This window comes from Quercus robur, chromosome 8 (assembly GCF_932294415.1).
Source record: "Quercus robur chromosome 8, dhQueRobu3.1, whole genome shotgun sequence".
Taxonomy (NCBI): Eukaryota; Viridiplantae; Streptophyta; class Magnoliopsida; order Fagales; family Fagaceae; genus Quercus; species Quercus robur.
In genome coordinates, this window is record NC_065541.1 from 34,598,636 (window position 1) to 34,622,159 (window position 23,524).

The 23,524-nt window shown below is 38.5% G+C and overlaps 1 pseudogene; it reads right to left on the reverse strand.

The window, feature by feature from the left end:
- LOC126696204 (cellulose synthase-like protein B4) lies at positions 1 to 23,255 on the reverse strand (annotated as a pseudogene).
- Between the last annotated feature and the right edge of the window lie 269 nt (positions 23,256 to 23,524).

Sequence of the window (23,524 nt, forward strand, 5' to 3'; positions counted from 1 at the left end):
TCAACCCATGGATGCCCTTCTTGACAACAGTACAAAAAGCAATGCTAAAGCAGTTGAGTTGCATATGATGGATAAAGGAATCCCATATTTTCCTTTCCTAAAGAGGCCTTTCACAAATGGCCAAAAGCATAATACCACAAACACACTACACATGACCTCCCCAAGGCCTGATCCATACACACCTTGAACTGGTGGTTGCAACCCTAGCAAGCTCATAACCAATGCACTCAATTGCACCATCAAAAGAGTTGAGCCTAGTATGACAATTGGGGACTCATCGAAGGTGAAACTGCCAGCGTCAACATTGTCACTATCACTTGATGCAAATTGGTCTTTCTTTGTGACTTCAAAGACAATCTCAGATAATTCCAAGAGCTTGAGTATCACACTTAAAACTCCAAATAACTGTGCACATGCTGAAGTTATTTTGTTCATTCTCAAATGGTTCCACCATGCACGAATTGATAGACCTGATTGAAGAATGATGATGCCGAAAAAGTCACCAGTGAGCCACAGGTACTTGCGCACTCAAAATAGCTCCTGCACAACACAAAAGAGAAGACCTTGCAAAGAGCACCGGTGTGGTGCCGGCCAAGTACCTTCCGAAGGTCAAGTTAGAATTTCTTACAACTCTAGAATGCTAGAGAGGGGTGAATTATGCGTACCTTGGCTAGTGAGGGTACTGGGGCTTTTATAGTAGTGGAGGGTTGACATCTCTTCCTTGGTGCGGAAATCTTTTCCTTATAGGAGTCTTCTTGGGCATATTTGGCGGGATTCTTTCATTATAGGGATCCTTTGAATAGCATCAAACGTGGAGGGCAAGGCATTTCCTTATATATGCAATTGTGGGCAACAAGTAAACTTGCATCAGGGTCATTAGCTTATTTATTTCCTTCAGCCTTACTAGCGTCAGTTTGTTGATGTCGTCAGCCTTTAGGTGTGTCTTGCAGACTCCCCTCATTGCCCCAATTTAGAACATCATTTATTGACTCTTACAAGAGGAAGCTGATGGTTGTAACTGTATTCGTCAGCTTGATGGCTTTATCTAAAACTGTCAGCTTTATGTTTTATATAAGTAAGTACTATTTTTATCCTTATCAGCTGCCCCCTACTCTACATCCTCGTCGTTTTAAACTGACGGGTTGTGGAGTTAAGTTTTTGTTAACTATCTTTTGGTTCAGAGGAGCGGGAAAATTATTTATGAGTGATTCCTCAAGCCGCCAGCCATTTAATGCTTGGACACGTGGCACGCTCTCGTTGGCCTCGTTTCTGGACAAGGGCGTTGCCTCGCCTTCCACGCATCCTTCTCCTCATTCCTCTATTTCAACCTTGCTGATATTTCAAGAGAGAGAGCTCGTCGCCTTTGCTTTTGCTGATTAGTCACCTGTTGCTAACGCCGTCATTTTCTAGGCCATTTTTTCCTCCAAGACTTATTCACCTGTAAGTTCTTTTTCCATCTTTCTTTGCATTTTTTCTCTAGCTGAACAATTTCTTAGTGATGACGTCAATTTAGGTACTTAAAATGGATCCGTCACTTGTAGGTAGTCAAATGTCAAGTGACGCGTCGAGTGACCAGTCGTCAGTCCGCGATGGAGCGGGCTACGATGAAGTTTTTGGCTTAGGTCAAGAGTCCGACGGCTTTTCTGAGTCGTCAGGAAGAGAAATGTTAGCCCAGTCTCCTAGCGACGATGTAGAAGACTATGTTGAGGGAGTTGGGGAGAAAGTAGTAGGTGAGATTGAAGGGGGGCGAGAGAGTGACGGAGATGAGGAGGAGGATGAGGGTGACGAGGAGTCCTATGAAGAGGCTTCAGTAAGTCCCAGAGGAAACCGTCCCTTCATCCTTCCTGAGGATTGGACCGTCAACAAATTTTTGCCTAAAATGAGTGAAAAGGTTTTCAAAGAATTACGTACCCGTTTCCAAATCCTAGACCACATTTCAATCCGTCTCCCTAGGAAAAAGGAAAAGTGCTATATAGGGAGGACTACAGACGTCGGCATGTATGATGCCGTGCTTGTTGCCAGATTGAGGCTGCCACTGACGGCTTTGCATCGTCAGCTTGTTGACTTTATAAGGCTATCTGTCAGCCAGATTGCCCCCAATGCTTGGAGGACTTTTATTGGAGCTGAGGTTTTATGGGGCCGTCTGAGCAGTGGGAACTGTCAGCTTTCCCTAGATAAGTTCTTCTACTGCTACAAACCCCGTCAGATTGTTTTGTCCAAAGGAACTTATCATTTTTCCGTCAGGGAGAAGGACTTAAGACTTGTATTTGATATGCCAGATTCTAACAGGAGTTGGAAAAGTAGATATTTTTTCCTTGAGGGGTCTGACTGGGTATGCCGCCCAGAAAAGTGGGTTACCATGCCTCGTGGTTTTGATAACACCTGGGCATTAGTTAAAGCCTTAGGTTTTGATACTGACAACTTTTGTTTTACCGTCAGCTTTTAGTCTTTTATTACTCCATTTAGTGATTTAATGTCTTTGTTTTGTTTCTTCAGCCTGTAGCCATCCACATATAACTGTCGAGCAGGAGGCGTTCATCCGTCGGGTTCTTGAAATCCTTTTGGAGGAACAAAAGTGTAGGGACTTGATTACCCTTGACACTATTCACCTGTATTGCGGGGGTCCAGAGCCGTCGGCTGAAACTCGCAGACTGGACAATTTCTCTCGTCGACGTGAGTAAATTCTTTATTACCTCCGTCAGTTTACTCATCCCATCTGTTGTAATAATTGTTAGTTATTTTGTGCAGAGACGGAATCTGCTAAGCAAAGGGCGAGGGCTGCTACAGCCCGTAAAAAAGAAGAAAAGAAGGCGAAGGAGGCAGAAGGGGGAACCTCGTCATCCCCCAAGACCGTCACTAAGGTTTTGAAAAGGAAACCTGACGGGAATGACGACCGTTCACCCAAAAAGGCTGCCGTCACACCTGGGGACGTCTCACCGAAGAGGAAGTCACCCCTTAAGCCAAGCCATGGTGCGGGCAAGGGGGTAATGACTTCCTCTGGTCCCGTCATCGAGGGCCCTCGTTGCCTTCTAACCCACAAGGATTATGCCGTCGGGGAAGTGGGGTCCTTCATAAAGCCGACAGATATAGGGCCTTGCGATCTGTTAGGGACGGAGGACTTAGGGGCGTCAGCTCTTTTCGATCTTGCTAGGGTATGCTCGCTCCCTCAGGTTAAGTTGGTTTCGTTTCTTTCTGATTCATTTGACTGACGCCTGTGTCTTTTTTAGGCCTTGGTGCGTGTTAAGGCCCTTGAGGATTGTTGTGTTGCCAAGGAGGGGGTCGTCGGCCGGGTTAGGAAACATAATGCAAATTTGATGAATGAGTAGGGGCAATACAAGGAGGCCATGTGTATGCCAAATAATGACCTGAAGGAGGTAAGGGGGAAGCTGGAGGAGGCTGATCGTCAGAAGGAGAAGCTGCAGCATCAGGTGACGGCTTTGTGCGAAAAGGTGGAGACGGCTAGGACTGAAGCTGTCCAAGAATTTAAGGCGTCGCAATCATTTATTGACTCTTATGCAGATTATTATGGCACTGAGTTTGATGATTGCCTTAAACAAGTTGCGTCAGTTTTTCCAGAGCTGGAGCTATCTGGGATTACGATGTATGATGAAGGTGACGGCTCCCCTGAGTCCAATCCTCCTCCAAAGGATGACAGCGTCGTCGTTCTCGCCCAACCTGCTGCCAATCCTCCTCATACTCCTGCTTCCAACCCTTCAACGGTGTTTGTAGATGACGGGAACCCTGCTGATGGGATTCCTGCTGACACTCCTGCTACCTAATTTCTCTATGTGTATTTCACTTATTTTGCAAACAATTGTTTAAGTGCCCCTTTGGCTTTTTAGGCTTTTATTTGTAGACAGTTTATTTTATTATATGGCATGTTACTTCTGTCGTTTTCTACTTTTTAATCGATGATTGTGTTGGATGAATTCGTCGGCTTGTAATCCTATCTATTTTAGGAAACCCGTTAACTTTTAAGGGTGGACTTGTTCAAAAGAAAAATCTGTTGACACGGGCTTTGTGTAACTTATGTTCTTTTTTTGAGCCTGTCCATCTCATCCTTTTGAGTTTCATAAGCTCGTCGGTTTCATGAGCTTTACCTCTGGGCATTTGATTGTGTTGCTAACCTTATGACCTTGTCCATTTTGTAGACTTGTAAGGAACATTATTTTTCATAGGCCTGTCAGCTTTGTAGCTTCACCCATGTTATGTATTTAACGATTCTGTCGTTTTTACTATCCCGTCGGCTTTATAGCCTTGTCCATTTTATGGAATTTAATTGACCTTGTTATTTTTATGATCTCACATATTTTAATGAGATCGTCGGCTTTTTAATTTCTGGCCATATTATGGACTTAATGACCTTGTCATTTTTGTAAGCCCATCGGTTTTATAACCTTGTCCATGTTATGATAGTCTCATCCATTTGGTGAGACCGTTAGCTTTTTAGCTTCCGTCCATATTATGGACTTAATGACCTCATTTTATAGTCACATCCATTTGGTGAGACCGTAAGCTTTTTGGCTTCCGTCCATATTATGGACTTAATGACCTCATTTTATAGTCTCATCCATTTGGTGAGACCGTCGGCTTTTGTGAACTTCAAACTGTCCATTCTTGTGGACTTAGCCGTCTACTTTAGTTGTCCACTTTTGTGAACTTCAAATTGTCCACTTTTACGGACTGTAGATTTGTAAATAGAAACTTCAGCAATTTTTGAATAAACTCCTCTTATTGCTATGCATTCGTAAATAAAAATAGTTCGAAAACCAAACCTTGCCCTTTGGGCTTAAAATGAAAAAGAGGTATTGTTGCGAAAACTAAAGTAAATGATAAAACTGAGGAGTATAACTAAAATTTGCTATAGTGAACTGTAAATAAAAAAGGGGGGGGGGGTTGGTCTTCATGCCGCCATCACTACTGGTAATATTTCTGCAAGTGCTCGGTGTTCCATGGATGCGGCAGCTTCTATCCGTCCAACGTCTCCAGGTGGTAAGTGCATTTCCTCTACCATGACGTGACTCGGTAAGGTCCTTCCTAATTGGGGCCGAGCTTCCCCTGGGTAGGGTCTCTAGCAGCGCCCATTACTCTCCTGAGAACGAGATCCCTAACCTGGAAGTCTCTGTGTTGGACCCGGGAGTTGTAATGCTTGGTCATGCGGTCTTGGTACCGTGCGAGCCTTTATTCTGCCGTCGCCTTGACTTCGTCTACTAGGTTAAGCTGTAGTCGCATGGCCTCATCGTTCGTACTCTCGTCACGGTTGTGTACCCTGTAGCTTGTGAGTCCGACTTCGGCCGGGATGACTACTTTGCTCCCGTATGTTAACCGGAACAGTGTTTCTCCCGTGGGCATCCTTGCCGTTGTCCTGTATGCCCATACTATGCTTGGCAACTCTTCAGGACATATACCTTTTGCCCCTTCGAGCTGAGTCTTGATAATTTTGAGCAAGGGTCGGTTCGTGACTTCTACCTGTCCGTTAGCTTGAAGGTGGGCAGGGGAGGAGTAGTGGTTTCGTATCCCTAACTATGAGCAAAAGTCCCGGAAGGAGTCGTTGTCGAATTGCTTCCCGTTATTCGAGACTAAGACTCTAGGGATGCCAAACCTACATACGATGCATTCCCAGATGAAACTCTGCACATTTTTCTCCGTGATGGTGGCCAAGGCTTCATCTTCCACCCACTTTGTAAAGTAGTCAATGCCCACTACCAGGAATTTTAGCTGTCGTAATGCTGTAGGGAATGGTCCCATAATATCTATTCCTTATTGAGTGAATGGCTATGGGACCGACATTGGGGTCAACTCTTTGGTTGGTTGTCTAATAATATTGCTGAACCTTTGGCATTTGTCGCAGGTCTTGACATAAGCCTGGGCATCCTTCTGCATGGTGGGCCAATAATACCCTGCTCGCACAAGCTTGTGTACCAATGATCGTGACCCCGAATGCTTTCCGCAAATCCCCTCGTATACCTCCCTCATGACATAGTCTGCCTCTTCCGTACCCAAGCATCTCAGATATGGACGGGAGAAGCCTCTTTTGTACAGGACATCTTTTATCAAGACAAATCTCGCTGCCTGGACCTTCAGCTTTCTTACAGCCTCCTTCCCATCTGGCAAGACCCCGTTTTTCAAGTACAAGACTAGTGGTGTGGTTCAATTACTGTCAGAGCCTATCTCCTGTATGTCGTCGGAATCTATTAGTGGAGAAAGCTGAACAAAAGAGAGTACGTTACCGGGGGTGATCATATGTTTTGCTGAAGCAGCTTTGGCAAGACGGTCGGCTTACTTATTTTCCCCTCTGGGGATTTGGATGATTTTGGCCTCTAGGTCGTCTACTCTTCTCCTCACTTGATCAAGGTATCTCTTCATCCTTTCGCCCTTGCACTCATAGTCTCCATTCACTTGGTTAGCAATGACCTGAGAGTCGCAGTAAATGACTACGCTCGCGACTCCCGTTGCTTTAGCGAGGTCGAGGCTTGTTACTAATGCTTCGTACTCCGCTTCATTGTTGGTGGTGGGGAAGTCGAGACGAACCATGCATTCAACCGTGTCTCCTTCGGATGACAGTAGTATGATGCCAGCCCCCTCCGGCCTGTTTATTGGATGATCCATCCGTATGTATGCTCCACTGAGGCGATTCTTCTACCCCCTTGTCTTTGTCGTGGGTGAATTCTGCTATGAAGTCTGCGACAATCTGTCCTTTGATTGCGGTCCGCGGGCGGTATTGGATATCAATCTCGCTCAGTTCTATGGCCCATAACACTAATTGACCCGCAGCTTCAGGGTTGCTTATCACCCGTCGTAGGGGCTTGTCGGTCAGGACGTTCACCGTGTGGGCTTGAAAGTATGGCTTGAGCTTGCGAGCTGTCGTAACTAATGCAAAGGCAAGTTTTTCCATAGGTGGGTATCTTTTTTCGGCACCGCAAAGCGCCCGGCTCGCGTAATATACGGGCTTTTGTACTTTTTCTTCTTCTCTAACCAAGGCCGCGCTGACAGCTGTAGGGGAGACAGGCAGATAGAGGAAAAGTTCTTCTCCCGGCTGCGATGGACTTAGCAGTGGTGGTGAAGAGAGATAAGCTTTTAACTCCTCGAACGCCTACTGACATTCGGCAGTCCACTCGAATGATCTCTTCAGCGTGCAGGAGAAAGGCAAACACTTGTCCTTTGCCCTCGACACAAACCTATTTAGTACTGCTATTTTTCCGTTGAGGCTTTGTACTTCACATTTCTTGGGGGTGCCATCTCCATTATGGCGCGGATCTTGTCCGGGTTGGCCTCGATGCCCCTTTGAGATACCATGAATCCTAGGAATTTTCCCGCCATTACTCCGAAGGCACACTTTCCTGGATTGAGCTTCATGTTGTAAGAACGAAGGGTGTTGAATGTTTCCTTGAGGTCCTCCAAGTGATCTTCCTCCCTTCGGCTTTTTACCAGCATGTCGTCAACATAGACTTGGACATTCCTCCCGATTTGCTGTGCGAACATTTTGTTCATAAGCCTTTGGTATGTTGTGCCCACATTCTTCAGGCCGAATGGCATCACTTTATAATAAAAGAGGCCTTGGCTGGTTACGAATGAAGTTTTCTCCTGATCAACTTCATGCATTCGGATTTGGTTGTAACCCAAGAAAGCGTCCATAAAACTTAACAGCTAGTGTCGAGCTGTAAAGTCTACTAGAACGTCAACCCTCAGGAGGGGATAGCTGTCTTTGGGGCAGGCTTTGTTAAGGTCGGTGAAGTCCACGCACATCTGCCACTTCCTGCTAGTTTTCTTAACCATCACTATGTTCGCCAGCCAATTAGGGTAGTAAACTTCCCTAATGAAACTTACCTCCTGTAGTTTGCAGACTTCTTCCGCTATGGCCTGATCTCACTCCGGGGCGAACACCCTCTTCTTCTGTCGAATGGGTGGGAAGGAAGGCGACACATTCAGCCTATGTACCATGACTGAAGGGTCTATCCCTGGCATGTCTTCGTGACTCCAGGCGAATACATCCTGATTACTTCTGAGAAAGGTCGTGAGTGCCTGACGGACCGTGGGACTAGCGAAGGTCCCAATTTTGGTTGTTCGGTCGAGATTGGAGTCGTCGAGAAGTATTTCTTCAAGCTTCTCTATGGGCTCCGTTGTGGTGCGGTGTTCTTCTATGTTTATAGCTTGGAGGTGGTCATCCATTTCCATCATGGCTACGTAGCATTCGCGTGCAGCCACCTGATTTTCGCGTAGCTCTCCCACTCTATACTCGGTAGGAAACTTAATCATTAGGTGGTAGGTCGAGGTTGCAGCCTTCCACGAGTTGAGGGTGGGTCGTCCGATGATAGCATTGTAGGTGGACGAGCAGTCGACCACTAGGAATGTTACGTCCTTGGTGATTTGCTGAGGGTAGTCACCTATCGTGACAGATAATCTAACCACACCCAAGGGGAACACCCTTGTTCCTCCAAAGCCAATGAGGGGGGCGTTTGTCGGAATCGATCGTTCTCTGTCGATCCCCATTTGCTGGAATGCTGGGTAGTATAGGATATCCGCCGAGCTGCCATTGTCGACTAGCACCCGGTGCATGTTGTAGTCCTCTACCTGAATGCTTACAACAAGCGCATCATCATGTAGATGGTGAAGCCGTCGTGCATCTTCTTCTGAGAACCCAATGACGGGGCCTTCCGTCCGCGCTATCTTTGGCACGGTGCCCGTCAGCTGGACGCTTTGGACTATCCTGAGGTAAGTTTTACGAGCCTTCTTTGACGACCCAGTAGTTGCTGTTCCCCCTATGATCATCCTAATGTCTCTTATGGGGGGCCTAGGGCGTTTATTATCCCGTTGGTGGGGCTGCTCTTGAGGAGGTGGATCCGCTCTCTCCTTTCTAACGAACTTCTGCAATTTCCCTTGCTTGATAAGGGCCTTGATCTGCTGTTTTAGGTCGTAACAATCAGCCGTGTCATCACCGTGGTCCTGGTGGAAGCGACAATATTTGTCCCTCGATCGCTTGTTAGTATCTCCCTTCAGCTTTCCGGGGTAGGTCAGGGCCTCCTCGTCCTTTATTTGCATTAGGACTTGGTCTATTGGGGCAATTAACGGGGTGAAGGTTGTGAACCTTCCTCCTGGGGGCTTGGAGCGCCTTTCATCCCTTTGGTCTCCTATTCTTGCCATCTTCCACCCTTGGTCTTGCCGCAGGTCTTCTTGTTTCTCCCTTTTCTTGGGCTTTTCTTCTCGAGCTAGCAGCGCCCATTTGTGAAGACCGCTTCAAGTATCTTATCGTCGGCTTCGTTGATCGAGAGTGCTTCCTTATTAAAGCGGGATATGTAGGATCTCAGTGTCTCGTCCTCTCGCTGCTTGATGCTCATCAAGCAAGTCGTAGACCTTTTATACCTGTGTCCCCCGATGAAGTGTGCGGTAAACTGAGCGCTTAACTCTTTGAAAGTGCTAATGGGTCTGGGCGTCAAGCGGCTGAACCAAATTCTTACCGCACCCTTCAGCGTTATGGGGAAGGCCCTACACATGATTTCATCAGCTACTCCTTGAAGGTGCATTAAGGTCTTGAAGGTCTCTAGGTGATCTAGAGGGTCCTTGACTCCGTCGTAGCTATCTATCTGTGGCATGCGAAACTTATGCGGTAGGGGGAAAGAATTGACGGAGGGGGGGAAAGAATTGACGGAGGCGGTGAACGGTGAGTTAGTTCGGTTAACGAGATCGTCAAGATCGCTGGACACTCGTCTTCTGAGGGCGTTCATCATAACTTCCATCTGTTCCTTTATAGCTTGAAATACCGGTGGCGGAGTCACATCCGTGAGGGATGAGAGGCTTACATTTTGTCTCTCCGGATTGCTTGGGGCATTACTACCCTTCGGTCCCTCCTGATCTCGTCGCTCGGCGCTGGTATCCTCCTGGTCCTCTTCCTGAGCACCGTGTCCTACCTTCCGTCGTAGCTGTTCTTCCAAAATCTGGTTTTGCTTGGTGAGGCGCTCCACGGCCGCGGCTAGAGTCTGCACTTGTCTTTCGAGAGCATATGGTCGCGGCTCGTCTTCGTGAACGTTGTTGGTGGTCACCATTGATCGAGTAAGTACCATGCAACTCTTTGTTCGGGAAGCGCTTGCTATGACTTATAAATTCAGTCAAACAACTTTCCCACAGATGGTGCCAATTGATGATGCTGAAAAAGTCACCAGTGAGCCATAGGTACTTGCGCACTCGAAATAGCACTTGCACAACACAAAAGAGAAGACCTTGCAGAGAGCACCGGTGTGGTGCCGGCCAAGTACCCTCCGAAGGTCAAGTTAGAACTTCTTACAACTCTAGAGTGCTAGAGAGGGGTGAATTATGTGTACCTTGGCTAGTGAGGGTATTGGGGCTTTTATAGTAGTTGAAGGTTGACATCTTTTCCTTGGTGCGGAAGTCTTTTCCTTATAGGAGTCTTCTTGGGCATATTTGGCGGGATCCTTTCCTTATAAGGATCCTTTGAATAGCATCAAACGTGGAAGGCAAGGCATTTCTTTATATATGCAATTGTGGGCAGCAAGTAAACTTGCATTAGGGTCGTCAGCTTATTTATTTCCTTCAACCTTACCGGCGTCAGTTTGTTGATGTCGTCAGCCTTTAGGTGTGTCTTACGGACTCCCCTCATTGCCCCAATTTAGAACATCATTCGTTGACTCTTACAAGGGGAAGCTAACGGTTGTAACTGTATCCGTCAGCTTGATGGCTTTATCTAAAATCGTCAGCTTTATGCTTTATATAAGTAAGTACTATTTTTATCCTTATCAAAGAAAAACAAATATATTATACAAGTTGTGAATGAAAAATAGAGCAACAAGCAAATATGAAGCTGGCTCTTGTACTTGCATGTATAATTTTATTTTATATATTTTTTTAAAATGAATAAAATGGCTTACAGAAGAAAAAAAAAAAAAGAAAAAAAAGGACTTTTGGCCCACAACATGATGTAAATATTTTTTGAAGCTATATTTTCCAATCCATTATGTGATAATTTATAATAACATTCATGTATATTATTTAAAAAAGTCATATATATGATTCATTTATGTTAGAGATATATATTAGCCCATTAGTATAGTCCTAAGTTCAATCTTAACTTGTGTACAAGCCAAGTTTTTTTCTTGTACTACAAATGTATTAACCATAGTTAATGTATGGTTAGTCTAGGATTTAACCTACTATGTATACTCATCTTATAAATCATTATAATACATGATTTGTTAAAAGGTCATGTAACTAAAACTACATATAGATGATCCCTTTAATAATCAAATCATGGAGTTGGAGTAAGATATATCCAAACATGTTTCGAGCCAAATATTTTCCAATATAATAATGCTTATATACCTTGGGCAAGAAGTGTGAGTTGGTGAGGAGGCAATAGGCGGGTAGTGCAGAATAGCACATATCAGGAATGCATGATCGTCCCCATGTGAGGATAAATATACAAGCCAAGCATTGCCTGAGTTGGAGCTTGGCAGTGAGGGTGGCAAAGCTGGGACAGTATTTGCTAAATAGGATCTCAAGGAGGCCTGTGGCCCATCTCTTCCTTTGAATCATTGAAAATGGCGCACCTAGGGAAGAGCATCCTAGGAAGCCCGGTGGGTTTGGCATACAGAATACAGACTTCCAGCCCCTTGCATGGATCTTCATTCCTGTGAGGACATCTTCTGTTGCTGATCCATATCTCCAACCAACCTAGCTTGGGAAAGATTTCCCTAAATCAACTCTTGTTTTGTATGGTGCACAAACCCCATTAATTTTGCAAAAAACCAAAGGAAGAAAAAAAAAATCTCTAGGGAGACATTCAATCCTATATGTATCCAATTTTATAATATGTTGATGTGTGTAATTATGAGTAATGAACATTATTTTCCCGCTCCTATTTATATGGACCTATTACTTTTGATAAATCACTCACAGTTGAACAAGTAAACAAATTGTGAAAATTGAGTGTCTGTAATATTGTTGAAAAAAAAAAACCAATATACAAATTTAAAACTAGCAAACATTTACCATTCAAAAAAGAATTGAACATCACTTCAAAACAATATTTATATGGATAGAGTGTTACGGACAATAGCTCATGTTTGTAAATAAAACTCGTTTACCCCAATTTAATTATTCTGTTTTATGCTCTATCAATTGCAGTTGGTCATATGTTCCTTTATTTTTTCAAATAATTGAAATATTATAATTGGTGAAACTTAAGGTGAAATACTCTGCGTGTGATAGAGGATTTTCATTGGATATTATTTATATGTAGCTCATTCTACTGAACGACCGAAATCTCTCAATTGATTTTCTCTCTTTTCTCTCTATTTTTCACTAAATTTACTAAGATCAGAAACTCTAGATCATATAAAAATTTTATAGCTCTCTCTCTCATGGTAGGAAAAATAAGACAATATAGTTTCTCTGTCCTTATTACCCCAGGCTGTATCACGTTCATAGCCACAATTTGCAACTTGGTATGCCGCCTCAATGGGACTCGGAATATCGTGAGGATGATTTGTCTTTCCATCCAACCCAGATAGAATTTGAGAGGCTGATTTTACGAACTCTATGGAATTTTCAAATTGTTCTTCTAATGCCTTTTCTTACAATGTTCCTAGAAAAATTCAAATATATTGTGTGTATATATCATTTCATAATATTCTTAGCTCAATATATAAAATCCTTCATTCATTTATCAATAGGGAAAATAATGAAGACACATTTACATATCGAATATAAAGTTTACCTTTAATTTAAACAGCAATTGCAACAAGAAATAGTTTGAAGTCTACAAAGTATGTTACAATTTGGTTACCATTTACTTCTAGCCTCTTAAATTTCGCATGCATGGCATGTATTTGGTTAGTGTATCACGTTTATATATATATAGACACACACATATATACATATAAAAGAAAATGGCATGGTATCCTAAACTTTGACCAAAAACTATTTCACTTCCTGTTCATAACACCAAAAAATCTGAAGGACCTATAATAGGGTAAATTGAATTTAGTTAATAATAATATGTTCTTCAAGTCCATTGAAGCATTAAGCACACCACAAGAATGTACCCTAAGGGATGTACTATATCACATTTTGTCTTTTGATAATTTGATAGTTATAGTAATGAGGAAGAAAATTTTAACCTTTGACATTTCAAATTTGGGTGTGAGTTGAGTTACAAGGCTCATAGCATTATACATACTTAATTCATATAGAATAAAATTTGTTTATAGACTTGGTTGCATGTAGCCAACAATAGAAAGATAATCTGTCCCTATTGTTGGTTTAGACTACAACTAACTAAGTTTGTAACTAAACTTTGTTTATCAGTATATACGAAAATGTTATTTCATCACAAATTGTAATAAATTTTATAACATTAACATTACTCATATATATTTGAAAAACGATTTGTACCTTTAGAATCTGCATTATTGAGGGATAAACCATAGACAATTTTGCGTCTATGAAAACACCCAGTTCCTGCGTAGCAAGGTCCTTGGATCCCACCCATTCCATGCCCGATTGTCTGCATCGATTAATGCAAACCAAGAGGTTGATACTTGATTGCAAAACATAAACTAAGTTATTTCATTTGCAAATTTTCTATAACTAAATTTGCAATTTATTTATTTGTTTCTTCACGCACTTCTAATGAAGCAAGCATTTAGCTCCCAAATGGGTCATCTTTCGGTACATCATAGAAGATTTGGGGGCACTGAACAAACGCACAGTCACTTTCGTGTTCAAAACCAAGCATCATACACATTGCATGGAGAACAATTTGTGGATTATTGGCAAATGTCGCAGTCCACGTTTAACATATAAGGTGCATTCGTCATTAGCCCAGATACTCTTGTCTACATTCATATAAAAAAAAGGTTGTCAATGATTTTCATAACAGGGAGTACCAATACAAATTGATAGACCATCATTTACAAAAGAATATAATAAATTTTTTGAAGGGGAAATTTTTATGGTACCTATATTAGGTTATATTTTATTAACTTTTTTTATAAGATATTTTATTAACTAAATGACTAGCTATGTTTTTTATTTTATTTTATTATTATAAGAAAATGACTAACTATGTTGATCTCGTTTGTAGTGTACTGAATTGGACTGATTCCCATTAGAGCAAGTTAAATGCTCATTTGGCAAGGAATTTCTTACCAAGACATTCATGGCACCAGCTTTGTAATGATGTGGAAAATTTGATCGCTTCTCTCTAGATATATACACTAGATGTGGCAACTCATTTGAATGACCACCCTTATTCTCCAATATAACCTGCAAAAGGTAAAAGCCTAAATTAGGGGTGTGCAAAAAACTGAGAAACCAAAAAAATCAGACGAAACCGATCGAACTATGTCCAAAATTTCGGTTTGGTTTCGGTTTGCAGAAATGAAAACCAAAATTTTCGGTTTCGGTTTCAGGTTCAGAAAATAAAAGTCCGAACTGAACCAAAACTGACCGATATGTATTAAATATAACTATATACAAAATATTTCAAGGTGAGTACCACTAGTTTAGTAGTAAGACATGCGTGTGACTATACTTGACCCAGGTTCAAACCTTGCTAAAAACATTTTAATTTTTTCTCTCCTTATAACACAAAACTATGTCGTTTTATACATCAACTTAAAACATATATATAAAAAAAAAACCCTACTCTCTACATTTCACTTTTGCCGCCTTAGTGCCTCACGCCCTCACCCTCATTCTTTTTTTTTTCTTCTCTTTGAAGTCCAAATCCTAAGCTTCAAAAAAAGCTAATCCAACCCAACACATGGCTTTGCCAGAAATCGTTAAATTTGCTTGCAATTTCGCTGTAATGGTTAAAGTCCAAGGCCTTATAAGTCTCAATATCCAAAAAACATAAAGAAGAATTGCTTTGTTCTTATAGCTAGTAACTGATAATGATTTTTTTTGCTTTTGTGTTTAATTTTTAGGACCCAAAGGGCACGAAGATGAGAAAACACGCTTTTCACCAATACTAGTAAGTCAAAAAATTTTCATCACAACCCCACAACTATTTCCCAAGTTTTAGTTTTTAATCATTTATTGAAGTGTTTTTTTTTTTTTTTTAATTTTTTTTTTTAATGTGTGTGTGTGTGTGTGTGTGTGTATTTGGGTCTTTGTAGTTCTAGCGAAACGACCCTATCAGCTTCTGGAATTTTTGCTATGAGTTTGTCTTCTATTTTTATCCCAAAACACCCATCTTCTTCTTCTTCTTTTCTTGCTTTTGTTTCTCACATCCTAAACACTGAAACCCAACTGAGCTAAACTGAAACCGATTGCAATTGGTTGGTCCGGTATTAATCCCTTACAAATTGGTCTCGGTGTTGAATATGTTAAAACCGAAATTCTCAGTTTGGTGCAAAAATTGCCTCCAACACCGACCGAACCGAACCGATTACACCCCTAGCCTAAATGACTCTTGGAAGAATTTCTATATACACAAACTTCTCTGTTTACATATAGTAGCTTATATCTTGCATATCTCTCTCTCAAAAGAAGAACAAAAAAAAAAAAAAAAAAAAAAAAAAAAAAACAAAAAGCTTATATCTTGCATCTGCAGCACACACCACACACATGTAACATTTTTACTTCTTTTTTTTTTTCTTTTTATTTTTTTTATTTTTTAGAAACAACCATACACACAAGGGAGAGGGAAATGAATTTTAATACAAAGACATACTACAACTCCACTCAAAAGTCATGATAACTTTTAAGAGAGGATGTGTCAAGTTATACAACACACAACATATTCTCTTAAGCAATGTGAGATAATTATCCATTCTTTTTTTTGAGAAACAAACACACACACATACACACAAGGGAGAGAAAAAGTGGTTTTAACACAAAGGCATAACATTTTTACTTAATAAGTAATAAAATGTATACATTTATACAATTACATATATAGAAGCATACCACCCACATAACATTTTTACCTAATAAGTAATAAACTGTATACATTTATAGTATTTTACAGAAGGGCATCCACATGCACACAAACATTTTTACTTACACTTTATTTGTTTAGGTAAAAATGTTTTCTATAAAATAAGTCATTTTTCAAAAAGTATTTTCCATAAAACTATCTCATTTTCCTATGATTGGTAATAATCTTAAAGGAGTTGAAAAATAATCTTCTAACTTTTCTTATTTATCTTGCTATGAGATAAAGTTGTTTTCCAAAAATATTTAATGGAAAACAATTTCTAAAAATAAGCCATACTTTTTTCGTTAACCAATGATAGTTTTTCTTTGACTCATTTTTTTTTTATACTACTAAACATTGGAAAACATAGAAAACTATCTTTAGACAAGGTTTTCCATTGAAATAAATGGAGCGCTATAGTAATAAGTAATAGACGGTACGAATTTATTTACATAACTTTTTTACTTATCAATAACTACTCACCATATTAGCAGTTTGTAAAAAATGTTTACAATTCTAGCATTTTCATTATAATATCATTACACAAAGCATAATAAATTTGAATTGAGTCTTTTTATATTTTTTAAGTTTAGTTGCAAGTTTACGATGAAGCATAATTGGCACAAAATTCATAATATATATAAAATTGAAGATGTTTTACTTTTCGTTAAACTCACGATATTTTGCTACAGAGGCCACACAATTTTACACATCAATATTATAAATTATATTTTTGGCTAAAATGCAAATTACACCAACTAAAATTCATTCTAGTCTTCTAACTTTACTTTCGTTCATTTGAGTTCTCTAAATTTTAAATTTATTCAATTTAGGCTTTTCGTCCAATTCCATTAAAAAATTGATGTTAAGTAAGGAATTAACTAATGAAAAAAAAATTGAAAAAAAAAATTATCACAAAATATATCTATAAAATATTTTTATAAATTTTATAGATTTTTTTCATGTGAGAAAAATATTTTTTTAAAGGAAAATTTTTAACGAAATTGGACGGAAGGCTTGAATTGGATAAACTTGAAATTTAGAGAACTCAATTAAATGAAAGTAAAGTTAAAAGACTAAAATGAATATTAGTTAAACTTAGAGGGTGCAATTTATGTTTTAAGCTTTTTTTTTTTTTTTTTGTTGAATTTAAATTTTATTCTATATTTAAACACTCAATTAGAATCTTTAAATATCATTTTATTTCTTTAAATACTAGAGTAAATATTTCCATAATCAAACACAACCGTTAAAAAACCTATTAATAGTTACCATAATTATAAATTTAATAGTTACATAAGAAAATACAGTAATAATAAATACCTATTAATGGCTACCATAATTATCAAAAATCACATTTAATATTTCATATACAAATATAGTCATAATAAATACTTATTAATGTCTACTATAATTATCAAAATTAACACATATAGGTATAAAATAAAATATTCTAAAAAAAGGGTATAAAATAAAAGAAAAAGAAAATTATTTTTTGAGATAAAATCATATTTTAAACTTTCATACACAGTTTACTGGCTAAGTACTTTTAATAATAATATAAACATATTTTGTCCTAAAAAATACATATATTAATGTAAATAAAATCAAATCTAAAGGCTTACTTGTGAGAAATTGAAGTGAGATAAAATCCAACCCTTATTAAAGTATAATTGGAAGGACGCTTTGCATATAAATATATATATATATATATATATATATTGAGTAAAAGGACACTTTTCATATAATTGTAATTAGTAGTGTATTTAAAATATGAAGACACTCCGTGGAATGCTTGGAGATGTTGGCAGCAAGGCTAGCTGTGATTTTCGTTAAGGAGATTGGGTTGCAAGAATCCCACTTTGAAGGTGACTCGGAGCTGATCATTAAGGAATTGCAGAGGGATGGTTCACAGTACTCATCTATTGGGCATTTGGCTAGGGACACGTTATCTCATGTTAGCTCCTTGAGGAGTTTTTTCTTTCGCTCGTGGTAAGGCAATGTAATGTGGTTGCGCATGCTTTGGCCCAAAGAACAAGGCTATCTTTTCCTTTTTGTGCTTGGATGGAGTTTGTTCCGTCTGATATTGATGCTTTTGTATGTACTGATTTTTCAAGTCCTTAATTAATAAAATAAGTAGACTATCTTTTCTCTCAAAAAAAAAAAAAAAAAAAATGAAGACACTCAGTATTATACAATAAGACAATTAAAACGGAATTTAGCATAAAATTGGAATACAATTAGAATAAAGAGGCAACCTTCTTTTTTTAAAAAAAAAAATTAGAGTTTAATTTCGATTCTTAACTGAAATTCCTCTCAATTTTTTCCTTTTCATATTATATAAAGATTAATTTTAAAAATAAAAACTCAGCCCTGCCATGACATAAATGTAAAATTTTGGATTATGGTGTTTATACTATAGAACATAGCTCTAGTTTAAATCCCATGATTAATCTTATCAAAAAAAAAAAAAAAAAAAAAAAATTCCCATGATTAATTGGGCAAGGATAATGGGTTTTAAATGAGGATATACATTGGTCCGATTTTGCATGATGATTAATTGACCCTATAAATTTCAAAACTTTAATATCTTTTTTGGGATAATTACAGTAAACCCACCTATGGTATGACCCGTTTTCACTTTACCTACCCGTGGTTCAATCATTTATACTTTGCTCACCTGAAATTCAATCCATTATCCAGCCGTTACCCACCTTTGTTAAAATCAGGGGTAAAAGTGTATTTTATCTTCACTTTTATGTCTCTCTCCTCTAAAAACAAAAAATAATAGAAAAAACTCAAACAAACAAGATCAAAGAGGGGGCTTTTTGTAGCTTGGGTTCAAGAACACACTTACTCTTGGTATGAACAATCTTGAGCCAATCAATCCAAATAAAATTTTCATATTCACATAAATCCTAAAAAACATTTACAAAAGTCCTACACTTGAAAGTGCTTTACTCTAATTTCACAAAAATCCTTTCAGACACTTTCAGTTATTCACAAAAATCATACATGGCTTCACCTTAGTTCTCTTTCAAATCTCAAACCAAAACTAAAGCAAACCCCTCTTCAAAACCCAGACCCACCACACCTAGCAACACAAACACAGACCCATTACACCCACAACAAAGAAAATAAGATAGCAGAGAGAGAGAGAGAGAGGCGGATTGAAGTCACAGTCGGAGCCAAACTCAACGCGAAGGAACCCGTGGCCAAAGCTAGAACTTGCATTGTTGCAATATTCGTTTGTCATTGCTCTGTTCACCGCCACCATTGCTCTGTTCACTGCTGCTACATTGGTTTGATTCATTCGTCTTCCTTAACTAGCCGCTCACGCTCACTGAAGCTCTCTATTCAGTCAGCCATCTTTGTTCCTTCTCGCCGACCCATCTCTCTCCTAGTCACCCTCTCGCCAAGCCATCTTGCCCAAAACACAATCTTCGAACTCAACAGAGAGGAATGAAATTGAAATTGAAATTTTCGCTGCAGCCATCGACTACGATGGCATCGTTTTTGGTTAATGGTGGATTGTGGGTGATGCCGTGAGTGGGTTGGGTTTGAAGAGAGGGAGAAGTCAGAGAGATAGAGATGAAGAAGGAGAAAAAATAATAAATAAATGAAGGAGATGGGTCTGGAAGCTATTGGATTTTTTTATTTATATTTGATTTGTATTCCTCCAATTTATTCTCATAGAAGTTCTTCAGCAATCAAAAACCCTAACTTTTTTATTTTTGTTATGTTTGTTTTTTCTTAAAAATTTGTTTTTCTAACGGCAAAAGGAAAGGTGCGTAATAGAGTCCTAACGGAAGTTACAACAGGTAGGCAAAGTGTAAATGATTGAACCACAGGTAGGTAAAATGAAAACGGCCTATACCACATGTGGGTTTACTATAATTATCCCATCTTTTTTTATTTTTATTTTTTTAAGCTGTAGGATTTTTTGACCTCTTCCATAATCTCAAACATCCTATCCAATATTAAAAATATAAAGAAAGAGTTAAAAGAGAATGTCATTTTCTTTATTTAAAAATAATGTCCTAACATTTTGAATAAATTTTGAATACTCTCTTAAAACTCTATGGGGGTGTATTCTCAACCAAAAAAAAAAAAAAAACTTTATGGGGGTGAGTATTAAATGCATGCTTCCAAATCAACATTCGTAAATGTAATAGAACTTTGGCCTTAAATCAATAAGTGAATGATAGAGCTTGTTAGCAAAAAAAGAAAAAGAAAAAAAAAAGAGTCATTGATAGAGCAGAATAGATACTTATTGATTTAATGCAAGGCCACGATTTTTTTTAGAAGAATTGCAAGGCCAAGCTTTTTTGAGAAGAATTGCAAGGCCAGGCTTTTTATTTTTTATTTTATTTTTATAGAAGAATTGCAAGGCAACGTTTTAAAACATAATAATAGAACTTTTATAATGATTCTTCTTATGAAATGGAATTATCCATTCATTTAAAAAATATTTAAAACTGATAGATGAGCTTCATAGTTATTGATATTTCACTCCACCCAAAGGACAATTAAATGGTCCCTGTTCTGCAATTCAGATGATCATAAGCATTAAGTTTTCACTGAAAAAAACTAAGCATTTAATTGAAACTAAATAAAATGTTCTATACCTTGGTTATAGTTGGATGGTTCCTACTCTCGATGTTCTTGAATGGCACATACTCCGAAGAATTATCATATGGTACGGAGTTTTGAGCAACATATTCAAGTTTTCCTTCTAGCTTGTGATACTCATCCTAACAAGAGAATAGAGGCAAACTTTAATTTAATTTTAAATTTTAAATTAAGTGAAATCTCTACATCTAATTTAGACCACATAATTCTCAAAAAAAAAAAAAAAAAAAAAAAATTAGACCACATAAAAAATGAATTATTGTTTAAGATTTGAAATAGAGGGATTCTTTTTCAACAATAATTTTTTGGACTTAGTTAGTGGAGTCTTTTGGGTTAATATTGCAAAATCTAAAGTTAATTTGTGTTATAAGAACTGTTGGAAGTTATTTGGTAGATTGAGGAGAGAGACTGAATTTCGGCATCACCATTGCCGAAATTCAGCCAAAAAGTAGGAGAGAGAAGAATCAAATGGAGGAAAGAGAAAATGTTGAATTTCGGCAACGTGGATGCCGAAATTCCACTGCCCAATTCTGCTGCCCGAGTGCTGTGTGTTCGAGTGTGGAGTGCTGTTGGAAAAAAAAAAAAGGCAATGGCGGCAATGCCATTGCCGAAATATGGGAATAAATTTTTTTTTTTAGCAATTGTGGCAGTGACATTGTCGAAAATGGGGAAGAAAAAAAAAAGTGGTTCCGAAATCTCTAGAAGAGTAAAAAAAAGTTTCATGTCCACAATATTTTCATAATAAATCACATGTAATTAGTTATTATTAGTTCAAAAAAAAATTGTGACAACTAATTGTGGCAATGGCATTGCCGAAATAGGGAAAAAAAAAATTTGTGGCAAACTAATTGTGACAATACCATTGCCGAAATAGGGAGAAAAATAAAAGTGACAAACTAATTAAGGCAATTGCATTACCAAAATAGGGAGAAAAAAAAATTTGTTACAACCTAATTGTGGCAATACTATTGCTGAAATAGGGGAATAAAAAAAAAATTAGCAATTGTGGCAATGGGATTACCGAAATAGGTAGGGAAACTTCCCTATTTTGGCAATGGTATTGCCACAATTAGGTTGTGACAATTTTTTTTTCTCCCTATTTTGGTAATGCAATTGCCTTAATTAGTTTGTCACTTTTATTTTTCTCCCTATTTCAGCAATGGTATTGTCACAATTAGTTTGCCACAAATTTTTTTTTTTCCTATTTCGGCAATGCCATTGCCACAATTAGTTGTCACAAATTTTTTTGAACTAATAATAACTAATTACATGTGATTTATTGTGAAAATATTGTGGACATGAAACTTTTTTTTACTCTTCCAGATATTTCGGAACCACTTTTTTTTTTCTTCCCCATTTTTGGCAATGTCATTGCCACAATTGCTAAAAAAAATTTTTATTCCCATATTTCGGCAATGGCATTGCCGCCATTGCCTTTTTTTTTTTAAACAGCACACTCGGACACATAGCACTCGGGCAGCAGAATTGGGCAGTGGAATTTCGGCATTCACGTTGCCGAAATTCAACATTTTCTCTTTCCTCCATTTGATTCTTCTCTCTCCTACTTTTTGGCTGAATTTCGGCAATGGTGATACCGAAATTCAATCTCTCTCCTCAATCTGCCAAATAACTTCCAACAGTTCCTATAACGCAAATTAACTTTAGCTTTTGCAATATTAACCCAAAAGACTCTAGTTAGTGAGCTGGACTTGTTGCAATAATGACATATGACTAAAACTAAATATGTGTTATAATCTTAATAGTTCTACACTAATATTCAAGTTCTGGGCCAATTTCTTCCCTACGTACCCTTCTCTTATCTCTACATTCAAAATTTAAGTTTCAGTCAAATTTATTTATTTTTTTAAAATGGTACTATTTCCAAGCATAATCTGGCTCAATTACCTTCATCTTTTTCCATTCCATTTGGAATCCTGGAGAATGGTCACCGGGCAATATGGACTCACAGGAACAGAAGTATCTGAAGGGAGCTCTAACTTGAATATTGTATTTCTTACAAAATAGTACCCAAAGATTAGCAAATTTAGAGGCTTCAATGAGAGAGTAGAGTGTGAGAGGGGAACACCCATCATCAGATACATAGCAAGCAAGCTTGTTAGCTGGATAATCAACTGCCAACAAAGAGAGCACGGTGTTCACTGTGATGATAGTTGGTTCTAGCACCGGGTTTGCTGTTGTCACAGACATGTCCACCGGAGGAAGAAGCTCTGGTACCCTATTCATAAAATTCTCTACTTGATGTTATGAACATTAAACATGTTGCATACGTTATTTATTTTGTTCTCATTTTGGTACATAAAAGCTACGTAAAATTGAAAATTATTGGGGAGTCATAAAAAAGGATAGGCAATGTGGTGAATCACACAAAAAGAAGAAGAAGAAGAAGAAGAAGAAGAAAAGATGTGAAATTAGACATACCATTGCAAGAGGCGATCGGGGTATGTTTTGTAGTCCACAGGAGTCCATTTGGTGATGACATTAAGAACCCAATAGTGAAATACAACTCGCATAAGAAGGCAAGGAGCCAAGTGAAACCATGGTCTTTGAAAGAGAGGAGACGATAAACGAGGAGTGAAAGGAGTAAGGTGATAATGGTTTCCAAGGATCTTTGTACTGTGTGTTTTTGCTCGATTCTTTCACATAAAGGGGGAGAGGATGAATTGGCCATTGGAAAGGATATGGGAATAGAGGAGTGGTTTTTGACTTTTGTTGGTCGGTTTGGGTCATTGATGAGTGGACTGGTCGTATATATATGTGGCACGCGATTTAACATGAAAGTAAGAAATATTAGGACAAAATGGCCTTATGCCATTTTTATCCAAATTATATTGCCTTATATCCCATTTTCAAACTAATCAGGAAAATGCTCATCTTTTGTAACTCGATTTTCTCAAAATCGAGTAAAAAAAAAAAAAAAAAAATTCTGGAGCCCTATAG